This window comes from Ornithorhynchus anatinus, chromosome 4 (assembly GCF_004115215.2).
Source record: "Ornithorhynchus anatinus isolate Pmale09 chromosome 4, mOrnAna1.pri.v4, whole genome shotgun sequence".
NCBI classification, from domain to species: domain Eukaryota; kingdom Metazoa; phylum Chordata; class Mammalia; order Monotremata; family Ornithorhynchidae; genus Ornithorhynchus; species Ornithorhynchus anatinus.
The window spans coordinates 124,784,105-124,799,131 of NC_041731.1; the positions used below are offsets into that span (position 1 = coordinate 124,784,105).

The 15,027-nt window shown below is 45.7% G+C and overlaps 1 non-coding gene across 1 annotated transcript; it reads left to right on the forward strand.

The window, feature by feature from the left end:
• Positions 1 to 3,484: 3,484 nt before the first annotated feature.
• On the forward strand, positions 3,485 to 3,622 carry LOC114811532. Its single transcript, XR_003759229.1, has one exon. It is a non-coding gene; the product is annotated as a small nucleolar RNA SNORA7 (small nucleolar RNA).
• The last annotated feature ends 11,405 nt before the right edge of the window (positions 3,623 to 15,027 follow it).

Below are 15,027 nucleotides of genomic sequence, written 5' to 3' on the forward strand. Positions count from 1 at the left end.
GCTGTGTGACTGTGGGCAAGTCACTTAACTTCTCGGTGCCTCAGTGACCTCATCTGTAAAATGGGGATTAAGACTGTGAGCCCCACGTGGGACAACCTGATCCCCCTCTGTCTACCCCAGCGCTTAGAACAGGGCTCGGCCCATAGTAAGCGCTTAACAAATACCGACATTATTATTAAACTGTAGGCTCCTTATGGATAAGGAACATGCCCTTAATTCTGTTGCACTGTACTCTCCCAAATGCTTAGTACAGTGTTCTGCACGTAATAAATGATAAATACCAATAATTTATTGAGCGCATCAATCCCGGAGTTTAGCACAGTGCCCGGCACATGGTAAGCCCTTAACAGATAGTGATATGATGATGATGATTAGAATTGCTACTAGTAATAGAAGTAGTACAGTGAGTAGGTTGGCATTAGAAGTGGGAAATGTGAGCAGAGTGCCTCAGTTGGGTTGTATTAGGAGGCCAGTGAAGTAAGGTAGACTGTAAACTGTAAGCTCGATTTGGGTAGGGAATGTATCTGTTATATTGTAATAATTATGATGATAAGTGTGGTATCTGGGAAGTGCTCACCATGTGATTTCAGTGACCTAGGCGCTGGGGTGGATACAAGCAAAGCAGGCTCACGGTCTCGACTCCCACTTTACGGATGAGGTGAGGGCACCACAGAGAAGCAAAGTGACTTGTCCTAGGTCACACAGCGGACAAGGGGAGGAGCCAGGATTAGAACACAGGTCTTTCTGACTCCCAGGCCCGGGCTCTATCCACTAGGCCGTGCCGCTTCTCTGTTGTTATACTGTACTCTCCCAAGCGCTCAGGGTGGTGCTCTGCACATAGTAATTACTCAATAAATACAATGGACTGACTAAAGTATGAAGGGGAGACCTGACTAAGTGCTTCAAAACCCACGGTAAGGACTTTCTGTTGGATGCGGAGGTGGTTGGGCAACCAACCCCTGGAGGTTTTCAAGGAATGGGGAAGATATGGAAGGAATTGAAAATGGTCAGAGGGAAGGGGTCACAGCCCCGCAAGGTTTTCCACCTACTGTATCTCAGTGAGGTGTGTTGTATTAGACACACTGACTGCTAAGACTGATCTAGACCTAGATTTCAGCAAATGGTGCCTCAGCCCTCGTACTGTGTTTTTAAAGCAGAAATGCTCATCTGGCAAACAGCTCCCATATGTTCTCACTTAGGAAGTCAGGGAATAATTGGTACATTTAAGGAGAGCACGGAGAGGCCTCCGGCAAGAAGACTGGGACACATTCTGGGGAGATGGATCGCTTTCAGTCGGGTCCGGACGTGACAAGGAGAGCTGCTGCCCTCTACACGCCTTGGCCGCCTTCACAAGGGGGATAGTTTTGGTCCCATCTAATTGGGCCGCTAAATTTTGAGAGCGGCGTCAGTGTCTTCAGATCAAAAAGCAGGTAAGTAGCTAGTCGTCGAGCCAATCTATAAACACCCCCCAAACCCAGTGAAAATGTCAGAAGGAAATGAATATTTAGAAAATGAACCGCCGACCTCGGGTGCTCTCACATCTCGCCTTCGTTTTACAGAGGATCATTATCTTAGTTCGTAATTTCAGTTCAGTGCCGGGACCCGGCTAAGGTGCTTTCTTTTGCTGGTTCAGTTTTATTCTAAATCTCTCCTTGGAGTTTTCTCTTCCCTCCCCTCCCATATCAAAAACCTTTTTTGTCCATAATGTCCTAAGTAAATGACTATCGAATCCCTCAGCGCATACTCGCTCCTGAGAAAATGACCTTGTCTCTGCAGTGGGAGGTCCCACGTCTAGGGAAATAGGGGCTCCAGCTTTCCATCACACGAATAAGACCTGTTTCTCAAACTTCCCTTCTCTCTGGTGAAAGTAAGGGTTCATATACGTCCTGGACCAGGGTCGGGGGACCGGGGGAGGAGGTGCGGAGAGACACTTGTCTCTGTCCACATGGAAAAAATTAAAACTGCCACAGAAAAGTGAAAGATTGTATTTTTAGGCCTACTACCTATTCTTCAACTTGTCCATTTATGTTTCTTCTAGTAGATGGATCAGTGGTCGTTACTGAGTTTTGGGAATTTGAGAGTCCAAGAAACAGTGGGCTGGAAATGACCTCTTCTGGGATTGTCTGGTCCACATAATAATAATAATGATGTCATTTGTTAAGCACTTACTATGTGCAAAGCACTGTTCTAAGCACTGGAGAGGATACAAGGTGAACAGGTTGTCCCACATGGGGCTCACAGTCTTCATCCCCATTTCACAGATGAGGTAACTGAGGCCCCGAGAAGTGAGTGATTTGCCCAAAGTCACACAGCTGACAAGCGGCTGAGCCGGAATTTGAACTCCTGACCTCTGACTCCCAAGCCCGGACTCTTTCCACTGAGCCATGCTGCTTCTCGATCCCACGCTGCTCCACATCCCGTTCTTCAAGCAAAACTGCCTAGAGGAAAGAGCATAGGCCTAGGAGTCAAGACACCTGGGTTCAAATCCCATCTGCGTCCCTGGTCTGTTATATCAATTGGACAGATCTTTTAACACTTCCCCGTTGCCTATAACACCACCAACCCTTGGTCCACCTCCTGCCTCTGGCCTGGAATGTCCTCCTTCCTCAAATCCGATAAACAGTGACTCTCCCCCACTCATAAACCTTATTGAAGCCCTTCTCCTCCAAGGGGCCTTCCCAGACTAAGCCCCACTTTTCCTCATCTCCTACTCCTTTCCGCATCACCCTAACTTTCTCCTTTTGCTCTTCCTCCCTCCCAGCCCCACAGTACTTACATACATATCTGTAACTTGATGTCTATCTCCCTCCCTCTGTGAGCTTGTTGTCGGCGGGGATTATCACTGTTTATTGTTGGATTTTACTTTCCCAGGTGCTTAATACAGTGCTTTGCACACAGTAAGTGCTTAATAAATATGATTGAATGAATAAGCACTTAGTACAGTGTGCTGCAAAAGTAAGTACTCAATAAATAGTATTTATTGAATAATTGAGTAGCTGCGATGTGGGTATAAAACACCCCAAGCAGACGGCTACAAAGTGACCAGATGATCTGATTTCAGCAGGATAAACTTAAAAATATAAATGTCTGCTCTCACCCATTTTAGGGTTTTCCTGGCACATTTCTCACTCCAAAGACCAAAGTATACTGGGATGCAGGCCCTTTTAAAAGAAAAAAAAATTGGCCAGTGTGAGAGAAGATGGTGGAAACCAACAGTGGAAGGCAGAGGATGAGTTTCATCTTCGTTTCCCCCCCTCTGTTCCCACCTTTATCCCTCTTCTCCCCTTCCAATCAATTCATTTATTAACTGAGCATTTACCGGGTGCAGAAAAGTATACTAAGCATTTAGGAAAGTGCAATACAGTAGAGTTGAGAGATGCAAATCCTGCCCACAAGGAGCTTACATTTTCCAGCGGGCGAGAGACAATCAAATAAATTACTGATAGGAAGAATTGTAGAATATAAGGACATGCACATAAGTACTCCCCTCTCAGGATCACACCTGGAGAGTTTCCAGTACTTTACCAGTTTTGGCTAGGGAAGGGAGAGTAAAGCAGAGGCCTACCCATTCCATTTCTAGCTTGGCCAGCGGCTAGCGAGTGGAAGGTGATCTGCTACAAGTCAAAACCTACCTGTGCTGGGCAGCAGCGGCATGGGAGAGGATCAAGAGCGAAGACTCAAGTTTACTGTGCGGAAGGAGGCAATGGTAAACCACTTCCGGATTTTTACCAAGAAAACTCTATGGATCCACTACCAGAACGGTGGGGGATGGCGGCGGGGTGTTCTGGGAGAGATGTGTCCATCGAGTCGCTATGGGTCGAAGACGACTTGATGGCATAAGGCAAGACACATGTACTGTAGGGCTAGGGTATCAAGTACTTAAGAAGTACAGAGTGAAGGGAATACAGGTAGGTAGGAGAAATGAGGGCACAGGTAGGGAAGATCTGTGGGAGATGTGATTTTAGGAGGGTATTGGTGGTGGAGAGGATGTTGGACCGTCAGATATGAAGAGGCAGGGAATTTCAAGGGAGGACGTGGGCAAGAAGTTGGTGGTCCCCACTCATCTTCCATTTTGTCTCTCTCCACATAGCAGTCGGGATATTCCTCTATTCCATTTCATAGTACATCCGCTGCAAGTTCAATCACTTCAGGTTACGGTACTCTCCCAGGCACTCTTTCTACTAGGTCATACTGCTTCTCAAGTGGCAGTACGATGAGTTGGTAGAGCGATCGTGGCCTAGTGGACAGAGCACAAGCCTGGGAGTTAGAAGGACCTGGCTTCTAATTCCGGCTCAGTCACTTGTCTGTGGTGTGACCTTGGGTAAGTCGCTTCACTTCTCTGTGCCTCATTTACCTCATATGTGAAATGGGGATTAAGACTGTGAGTCACGTAAATAAAATAAAATAAAAAATGGTGGTATTTGTTAAGCGCTTACTATGAGCAAAGCACCGTTCTAAGCGCTGGGGGATATAAGGTGATCAGGTGGTCCCATGTGGGGCTCACAGTTTTAATCCCCGTTTTACACATGAGGTAACTGAGGTACAGAGAAGTTAAGTGACTTGCCCAAAGTCACACAGCTGGCAAGCGGCAGAGCTAGGATTAGAACCCACGACTTCTGACTCCAAAGCCCGGGCTCTTTCCACTGAGCCACGCTGCTTCCCATTTCATGTGGGACAGGAACTGGGGCCAACTTGATTAGCTTATATCTATGAATGAATGAATCCCAACGCTCAATACAGTGCCTGGCTCACAGTAAAACACTTACCAAATACCACTGAAGAAAAAACAAAAGAGATCCCTGCCCACGAGGAGCTTAATAATAATAATAACGTTGGTATTTGTTAAGTGCTTACTGTGTGCAGAGCACTGTTCTAAGCGCTGGGGTAGATACAGGGCAATCAGGTTGTCCCACGAGAGGCTCACAGTTAATCCCCATTTTACAGATGAGGAAACTGAGGCACAGAGAAGTGAGGTGACTCGCCCACAGTCACACAGCTGACAAGTGGCAGAGCTGAGAGTCGAACTCATGACCTCTGACTCCGAAGCCCAAGCTCTTTCCACTGAGCCATGCTGCTTCCAGTCTAAAGGGGAAGACAGACTCTAAAATAAATTATGGATACATATGTGCTGTGGGACTGAGGGTCAGTGTGGATATCAAGTGCTTAAAGGATGATATCCAAGTACATAGATAACACAGAAGAGATTGGGATTAGCGCAATCAATCTGAAGCAAGGACACTTTCCTGAAACACACCATGGATGGAAAATATCTAACCTCCTTTAGTAGCCCATTTTGCGGCAAAATCTCCCTGTTTAGTAGCTCTTCCAAAATCTTTGCCCATAAAGTGCTCCGTGAACTCAAAATAAGCAGTCATGTTCCTCCCCGAAGAAACCTTCATAAACTTGAAGAGTTACGAAGGTAACCTTTCACCTATTCTGTTCCAAGAGAAGAGAATGGAAAGTTTTAGTAATAGCAAAGAAAGGAAATATGTTTCTACTCTAAGATGAACCCCACTGATTTCTTTAACCTTCCTGCAAAGGAACCTATTTTCCAACCCTGGAAATGCTTCTCTTGTCAATTAGCAGCACGTGGTTTGGAGTTAGAATCCCTGGGAGCGGGGAACTTGTCTTCTGTTGTACTTTCACAAGTGCTAAATCCAGGGCATGACACTCAGTAGGTGCTTAATAAATATCCTCACTTCTTCTCTTAGTAGACTATTTTTTGGTAGAAATAAACCCAGGCAATTGTATTACTTTCTGGCAGATCTTTAGGAAAACATTTTTTCTCTGAATGTAAGTCAAGCCGCAAGTGTCTAGAAGCCACATATCAAAGCACTTTCTGGATAGAAACTAGTTTTTCCACTAACTGGGAAGAGATTGTCATGTTTAACCAACACAGGAAGGTTTATGCCCAAATGCTGGTTTCATTTTAACATTCTTCTAAGAAATCTCACTGCTCACAGAACTTATAAATACTACATTCGAAATAAAAAAGGATATGCATTTTTCAACAGATATAAAAAGGGTTTTAATATGTAGATCTAACTTTTTCAGAACAGTGCGTTTACTCAGGGCCAAGTTAGTCATGAGCGAGATGAAGTTTCCCTTGTGGGAATTCTTTAGTGCTTGTGATCGTAATGAAAATTAGTTTATGTCAAATGATATCAAATGTGATAATTTATGAATAAGCAAATATTCAAATGTACCCTCTATGGCGGGGGGCAATGATAATTTTATTTCATTTTTGATAGGGGATATTATAGTTGGAATCTCTTGTCAACTTTGAGGACAAGTTGTCATGCTCTATTTAGTCTCCCTACCCAAACCACCTTCCCTTGATGACCAAATTGACACCCTCAACACCTCCCTCTCTATAGAACTCAACTCACTAATGCACTATCCCTTCCTCAGTATCATACCGTTTACCCTAAGCTCTGCATAACCTCCACGGTCCACTTCCTTCGATTCTCTGCGTGAGCTTCAGAGAGCTGATGGCAGGAATCCAGATATCAGGCCGACCTCGGTCACCTCAAGTTCATCCTTGCGTGTTTTAATTCTGCCCTCTCCTCTGCCCAGCCAAATGATTTCTCCATCTTTATTGACTCCCATGGCCATTGGCCTCTCCAGTTGTTCCAGACATTTAACTCCCTCCTCAAACCCCCTTTCCACCAGCCTCCCCCATCTCTTGCCCCTAACGATCTGGCCATCTACTCTATTGAGAAAATTTGAAGTATCAGGAGTGATGTCCCTGAAATCGCCCGGATTCTCTCCAATCCCTCCCTCCTCTTGCCCCTTCTGCAACCTTCCCATCTTTCCCAGCAGTATCTCAAAAGCAGTTATCTGCCTTCAGTCAAAATCTACCACTTCCACCTCTACATCTGACCCCATCCCTTTTCACCTTTTCAAGGTAGTTGCCCACTCCCTTCTTCCCTCCCTGACCCTGACAGTCATCTTCAACTGTTCACCCTCTAATTGCTTTTACTGCACTGCCTTCAAACATGCTCCAGTCTCCCCATCCTAAAAAATCCCTCCCTTGACCCCAGGCTCCCTCCAGGTATTGCCCCATCTCCTTCCTACCATTCTTCTCCAAATCCCTTGTGATAATAATAATAATGTTGGTATTTGTTAAGCGCTTACTCTGTGCAGAGCACTGTTCTAAGCGCTGGGGTTGATACAGGGTCATCAGGTTGTCCCTCGTGAGGCTCACAGTCTTTATCCCCATTTTACAGATGAGAAAACTGAGGCACAGAGAAGTTAAGTGACTTGCCCACGGTAACACAGCTTTCAAGTGGCAGAGCCGGGCGTCGGACCCATGACCTCTGACTCCAAAGCCCAGGCTCTTTCCACTGAGCCACACTGCTTCTCTTGTGTGAGTTGACAACTCCTGCTGTCTCCAGGTCCTCTCCTCCAATTCTCTCCTTGACTCCCTCCAATCTGGCTTCCATCCCCTTCATGGAAACTTCCCCCTCAAAGGTCACAGAAGATTTCCTTATCAGAGCCAATGGCTTCTACTCCATTCTAATCCTCCTCAACCTCTCAGCTAACTTTGACAATGTCAACCACCCCCTTTTCCTGGAAATATTATCTAACCTTGGCTTTACTGATACCATCTTCTGTTGGTTCTTCTCCTATCTCTCTGGCTACTCATTCTCAGCCTCTTTAGTGGGCTCCTCCTTTGTCTCTCACCCCCTAACTGTGGATGTCCCTCAGAGTTCAGTTCTGGGTCCCCTTCCACTCTCCATCTACACCCACTCCCTTGAAGAACTCATTCACTCCCATGGCTTCAACTATTATCTTTATGTGGATGGTTTCCAATTCTACATGATCACTCTCATTCTATGCAGTCTCACATTTCCTCCTGCCGTCAGAACAGCTTTATTTGGATGTCTCGCTAATACCTCAAACAGAGCATATCCAAATCTGAACTCCTTATCTTCCCACCCAAAATCTTTCCTCCCCCTGACTCCCCATCACTATAGACAGCATCACCATCCCTCCCATCTCACGAGCCCATAATCTCGGCGTTATCCTCGAATCATCTCTCTCATTCAACCCACATATTCCATCTGTCACTATTTCCTCTCAGTTCAACCTTCACAACTTCACTAAAATCCATCCTTTTCTCTTCATCCAAACTGCTACCTTGTTAATCCCAGCACTTTTCCTATCCCACCGTGATTACTGTATCAGCCCCTTTGCTGACCTCTCTGACTCCTGTCTCTCCTCGCTCCAGTCCATACTTCACTCTGCTGCCTGGATCATTTTCCTACAAAACTATTCAATCCCTGTTTCCCCACTTCTCAAGAACCTCTAGTGGTTGCCCATCCACCTCTGTATCAAACAGAAACTCCTTCCCATAGAATTTAAAGCACTCAGTCACCTTGCCCCCTCCTACCTCACTTTACTTCTTTCCTACTACAACCCAGTTTGCACCTATGCTCCTCTAATGGCAACATTCACACTGTATCTTGCTCTTGTCTATCTCGCCGCCGACATTTTACTCACATCCTGCCTCCGGCCCGGAACATCCGTCCCCTTCATATCCTACAATCACTCTCCCCAAATTTAAAGCCTTATTCAAAGCACATCCCCTCCAAGATTCTTTCCCTGACTAGGCCTTCCCTTCCTCTTCTCCCGCTCCCTTCTGTGTCAAACCTGCACTTGGATTTGCACCATTTATTCACCCCTCAGCCCCACAGCATTTAGGTACATCCCCTAAATTCATTTCTTTATATTAATGTCTGTTTCCCCTCTAGATTGTAAACTCATTGTGGGCAGGGAACCAACTCTGTTATACCGTATTCTCCGAAACACTTGGTACAGTGCTCTTTACACAGTAAGCATTCAATAAATATGATTTAATGATTGCTGGATTGAATTACAAAATGTGAATACAAATTCCAATGAGCTAACGGGTTGTGCTTCTAAATGTATGCCGGAATTAGTGAATGGATAATTAGCAATTTTTAACTGGTCTAAAATGTAACACTTTATTTCAAAATTCTTTTTTCTGTTATTAATCATTAATTATCAATCATAGTCACTAATGATAATGGTATGTGTAAAGTGCTTACTATATGCTAAGCATTGAGCTAAGCACCGGTGTAGACATAATACAGTTGGATCAGACACAGTCTCTGTTCAACAAGGAACTTACAGTCTAAGAGGGAAGGAAAACAGAGGTTTAACTCTCATTTTACTGTTGAGAAAACTGAGGCACAGAGAATTAAAGTGACTTGCCCAAGGTCATCCACCAGTCCCATGCTCTTTCCAGTAAGCCATGATGCTTCTGTATCGAGTCTTTATTCTGTTCTGCTATTTTAGAATAAAATACTCGGTGGGGAAGGAGAAGCTTTTGGTGTGAGCCAGACAGCACAGTCAAGCCTCTCGAAGCTAAATAAGCTTATGAAAATCCTTTCCATCTCTGAACTGGAACGTGTTCCTGCTGTGTCTGCCTCAAATGTGTTAATGCCCCAAAACCCATTGGACCAACTTTATGTCTGCATCTGCAAACTTCTGTTCTGCCCAGATTAATGGAAAAAAAAATTAAAAAACACTCCACGGGCACTGGGCCAACAGCAGCTTCACTTTACCATGAAGGAGGGGGATGGTTTTTAAAAGCGCGCTTCCCTTCAACTGGATTAACCAACAGGAGAAATCCACCGGGACCTCCAGATCCTGGAGAGAACACGGCTACCAAATCTGTTCTAATAATAATAATGTTGGTATTTGTTAAGCGCTTACTACGTGCAGAGCACTGTTCTAAGCGCTGGGGGAGATACAGGGTAATCAAGTGGTCCCACGTGAGGCTCACAGTCTTCATCCCCATTTTACAGATGAGGTCACTGAGGCCCACAGAAGTGAAGTGACTTGCCCACAGTCACAGAGCTGCCAAGTGGCAGAGCCGGGATTCGAACCCATGACCTCTGACTCCCCAGGCCCGGCTCTTTCCACTGAGTCACTCCGCTTCTCTGTTGGACTCTCCCAAATGCTTAGGACTGTGCCCCGCACACAGTAGGAGCTCAACACGCTCACTAGGGGCAGGGAACGTGTCTGTTTATTGCTATATTGTACCCTCCCCGGTGTTGAGTTCAGTGCTCTGTACGCGGAAAGAGCTCAATAAATACGATTGAATGAAAGAATGAATACAACTGATTGACTGATGGGCTTCAGAAGGAGTGACTCTCCTTGGCAGGAGCAACTGAAAATTATCGCAACTAATTTTGGATCCGAACTCCTGGTCTACACCTCCATGGCGTCTCTCCCGTGGGGGAGGAATGAGCTCATCTGTGAGGACTTAGGGTTAGATTCCTCTCCGTGGAGTCTGTGGGAACTGACTGTCTCTCCATTCACCCTGCAAATTACCTCTGTGGTTTTAAGCTGCAGATAGGCCCCTCTGGAGTTGGAGAATACTCCAGAAATTTCCACGACACAAATAGAGAGTGCACGGAGAGCTAGCCTCCTGAGGGCTGGGAACCAGCAGAGAAACTCCTGTCGCTGAAGCCCCTCGCTCCCATGACAAAGCAGGTGCTGGGATAATAATAATAACAATGAAAACGACACATAATAATAATCGTGGTATTTGTTAATAATGTCGGTATTTGTTAAGCACTTACTATGTGCAGAGCACTGTTCTAAGCGCTGGGGTAGATACAGGGTAATCGGGTTGTCCCATGTGAGGCTCACAGTTAATCCCCATTTTACAGATGAGGTAACTGAGGCATAGAGAAGGTAAGTGACTCACCCACAGTCACACAGCTGACAAGTGGCAGAGCCGGGAGTCGAACCCATGACCTCTGACTCCGAAGCCCAGGCTCTTTCCACTGAGCCACGCTATGTGTCAAGCGCTCTTCTAAACTAATTAGGTTGGACGCAATCCCTGTCCCTCATGGGGCTCACAGTCTTAATACCATTTTACAGATGAGGTAACTGAGGCACAGAGAAGTTAAGTGACTTTTCCAAGATCACACAGTAGACATGTGGATCCAGCCTCTCTGAAAGCTTTCTCACCTTTCTACCACCCCTCCTTCACCACCCCTCTTAAAAATTGCAAAAACCTCCAGGCTTTGCTGCTTTAGTTCCTAAAAAAAGCAGCGAGGTCCAGTGAAGCAAACACGGGCCTGAGAGTCAGAGGACCTGGGTTCTAATCCCAACTCCGTCACTTGTCTGCTGTGGGACCTTGGGCAAGTCATTTTACTTCTCTGTGCCTCAGTTACCTCATGTGCAAAACAGGGATTAAGGCAGTGACCCCGATGTGGGACTGGGACTCTGTTTAACCTGATTATCTTGTATCTACCCCAGCCCTTAGTTCAGCACTTATCAAATGTCATTATTGTCATTATTATTACTACTAATAATATTAATAAGGTGCCTAAACTCCAGAGTCTGACAAACCAGAAGAAGCGAAAGATGGTGATTCTTAGGCAGTGAACTGAGTTCTTGCATGTAGGTAAAATCATCCAAATTCCGATTCCCTGAGCTATGTTCCCTTTCTACCATCTTCTTATTCACAAAGAATTTGGGGTAAAAATGGATGGGCAACCAGTGGAGGTTCTTGAGGAGTGGGGAAACGTGGATTAAACAATTTTGTAGAAAATGACCAGGCAGTGAAGTGTGGAATGAGTGGGAATAGGCAGGAGTCAGGGAGGTCAACAAGGAGACTGTGAGCTCGTTGTGGGCAGAGAATGTGTCTGTTATTGTATCGTGTTCTCCCAAGTGCTTAGTACAGTGCTCTGCACCCAGTAAGCGCTTAATACAGTTGGAACGCTCTGGGCAGATCACTCCCCTCCTCAAAAACTTCCAGTGGTTGCCTATCAACCCCCACATGAAACAAAAACTCCTCACTCTTGGCTTCAAAGTTCTTCATCACCTTGTCCCCTCCTACCTCACCTCCCTTCTCTCTTTCTACTGCCCACCTCGTATACTCCGCTCCTCCACCACTCACCTCCTTACAGTCCCCCGTTCACACCTGTCCCGCCGTCGACCCCTGGCCCATGTCCTACCGCTGTCCCGGAATGCCCTCCTTCCTCACCGCTGCCAAACTAACTCTCTTCCCCTCTTCAAAGCCTTACTGAGAGCTCACCTCCTCCGGGAGGCCTTCCCAGACTGAGCCCTCCCTTTCCCCTCTGCTCCTCCTCCCCTCCCCATCCCCCCTTCTCCCACCCTCCGCTCTTTCCCGTCCCCTCCCCTCAGCACTGTGCATATTTGTATATATTATTTATTACTCTATTTATTTTGTTAATGATGCGTATATATATATCTGTGATTCTATTTATCTTGATGATATCTTCATCAGACTACTTGTTTTGTTCTGTTTCGCTTTGCTGTCTGTCTCCCCCGTTTAGACTCTGAGCCCATTATTGGGCAGGGATTGTCTCTATCTGTTGCCAAATTGTACGTTCCAGGCCCTTAGTACAGTGCTCTGCACATAGTAAGCACTCAATAAGTACTACTGAATGAATGAATGGCCCTGAAAAAAGTTAAAAAAGACCAAAGGAATAAAGGAAAAAAACAACACCCCAGGCCATAGCACAAGTAAGGAGGGGCCAGAACAGCTGCATATTGGACTGGCCACTGTGAAATCAGATTAACTGGCCACCCTAGTGAGAATAACTCTGTGGCTCACTATATAGAGCGATACATACTGGAAACAAAGTGGTCCAGTTGAAAGAGCACAGGCTTGGGAGTCAGAGGATCTGGTTCTAATCTTGGCTTTCTTATTTGCCTGCTGGGTGATCCTGGGCAAGTCGCTTAACCTCTCTGGGTTTCAGGTTCCTCATCTGTAAAATGAGAATAAAATTCTACTTCCTCTGAGTTAGACTGTCAGCCCCAGGTGGACTGGGGACTGTGTTCAACCTGATTATCTTGGAGTATGGAAGAGTATGTTTGCTGAGTACAAGACTTGACAAATGGAAAGTACTTACCAAGTACTTGTTTATGGTATTTGTTAAGTGCTTACGATGTGACAGATACTATGCTAAGCACTGGGGTACATAAAGTTGTCAGATTGGACACAGTCCCTGTCCTGCATGGAGCTTACAGTCTTAATCCCCATTTTACAGATGAGGTAAATGGGGCAGAGAGAAGTGAAGTGACTTGCCCGAGATCATTCATTTATTCATTCAATCAATCTTCTCTGGGCCTCAGTTATCTTATCCGTAAAATGGGGATTCAATCCTACTTTCTCTTGCTTAGACTGCGAGCCCCATGTGGGACAGGTACTGTGTCCAACTTGATTAATTTGTATCTACTGAAATGCTTAGATTAGTGCTTGGCACATAGTACATGTACCATAATCAGAGAGGCAGCGTGATTTAGTGGAAAGAGCCCGGGCTTGAGAGTCAGAGGTCGTGGGTTCTAATCGCGGCTCTGCCACTTATCAGCTGTGTGACGTTGGGCCAGTCACTTTACCTCTCTGTGCCACAGTTACCTCATCTGTAAAAAGGGGATTTAGACTATGAGCCCCACGTGGGACAACCTGATTACCTTGTATCTGCCCCAGTGCATAGAACAGTACTCGGCACATAGTAAGCGCTTAACGAATACCATTATAATTATTATTATTATTATTACTCTCCCAATTACTTAGTACAGTGCTCTGACACAACAAAGGTCAATAAATACCAACAAGCACAATCAAAGGACTAAAAAAAAAAAACAAACAAACCAGAAACTCCTAATGCAGCTTCTAGACTTTAAAAGGTGAATCAAATCTAAGATTGTGTGGGCAGCCCATGTAATATTCACAGACTTGAAAGAGGAAAATGGCAAAATCCATAAATAAAAGAGTAATAGCAAAATATTCATGAGGCACTGCTGCAATCTAATTAAACGCTGTCCACGATCTCTGCACTGGGGCTAACATCTCTAGATAGCACATCTTTCGGGTCTAGTGGAAAGAATGCGGGACTAGGATTCGGGAAACCTGGGTTCTAATCCCAGCTCTGCCCTTGCCTATTGTTTGACCTTAGGCAAGTCCACTGACTTTGCTAAGCCTCTATTACCCCAACTGTAAAATGGGGGGGGTGAAATCAATTTTCTCTCTGTGAACCCCAGTTAGGACAGAAACTGTGTCTGCTTTGGTGGCATACGTTTCCCAGTGCTTAACAAATGCATCAATTAATATAACGATAATAATAATGAGGATAAGAATGGCAGCATGGTCTATGGTAGCGCCTGGGCCTTGGAGGCAGACGGATCTGGGTTCTAATCCTGGTTCTGTCACTTGTCTGCTGTGCGACCTCGTTCTCGCCTGTCCCGCGGCCGACCCCGGCCCATGTCCGACCTCTGGCCTGGAATGCACTCTCTACTCAAATCCGCCAAATTAACATACTTCCCCACTTCAAAGCCCTACTCCCCTTCAAAGCTCACCTCCTCCAGGAGGCCTTCCCTGACTAAGCCCTCATTTTCTCTGCTCCCCCACCCCATCACCCCCACTCGCTCTCTCTGCTCTACCCCCCACCCCACAGCACTTGTGTGTATATATGTACATATTTATAATTCTACTTATTGTATTAATGTGTATAAATCTATAATTCTATTAAGTTATATTGATGCTATCGATGCCCGCTTACTTGTTTTGATGTCCGTCTCCCTCCTTCTAAACTGTGAGCCCGTTGTGATCGGGGATTGTCTCTGTTGCTGAATTGTACTATCCAAGCGCTCAGTAGAGTGCTGTGCACACGGTAAGTGCTCAATAAATAAGATCGATTAGAACCCAGGTCCTTCTGACTCCCAGGCTCATGCTCTATCCACTAGACCATGCGGTTCATCCCCTGAGAAATCGGAGAAGCAGGAGTTGGTAATTTCCTCTGCGGCCGGTCAACGGATTTTCACTAGTCGATGACAATGATGAGTCCTGGACTCGGGTGACGTTTACCACCAAATTTCTGCCCTCTCCCACTGTCCAACAGTAAATTAATACCAGGGAGGTCATGGGTTCTAACCCCTGCTCTGCCACTTGTCTGCTGTGTGACCTTGGGCAAGTCACTTCACTTCTCTGGTCTTCAGTTACCTCATCTGTAAAAT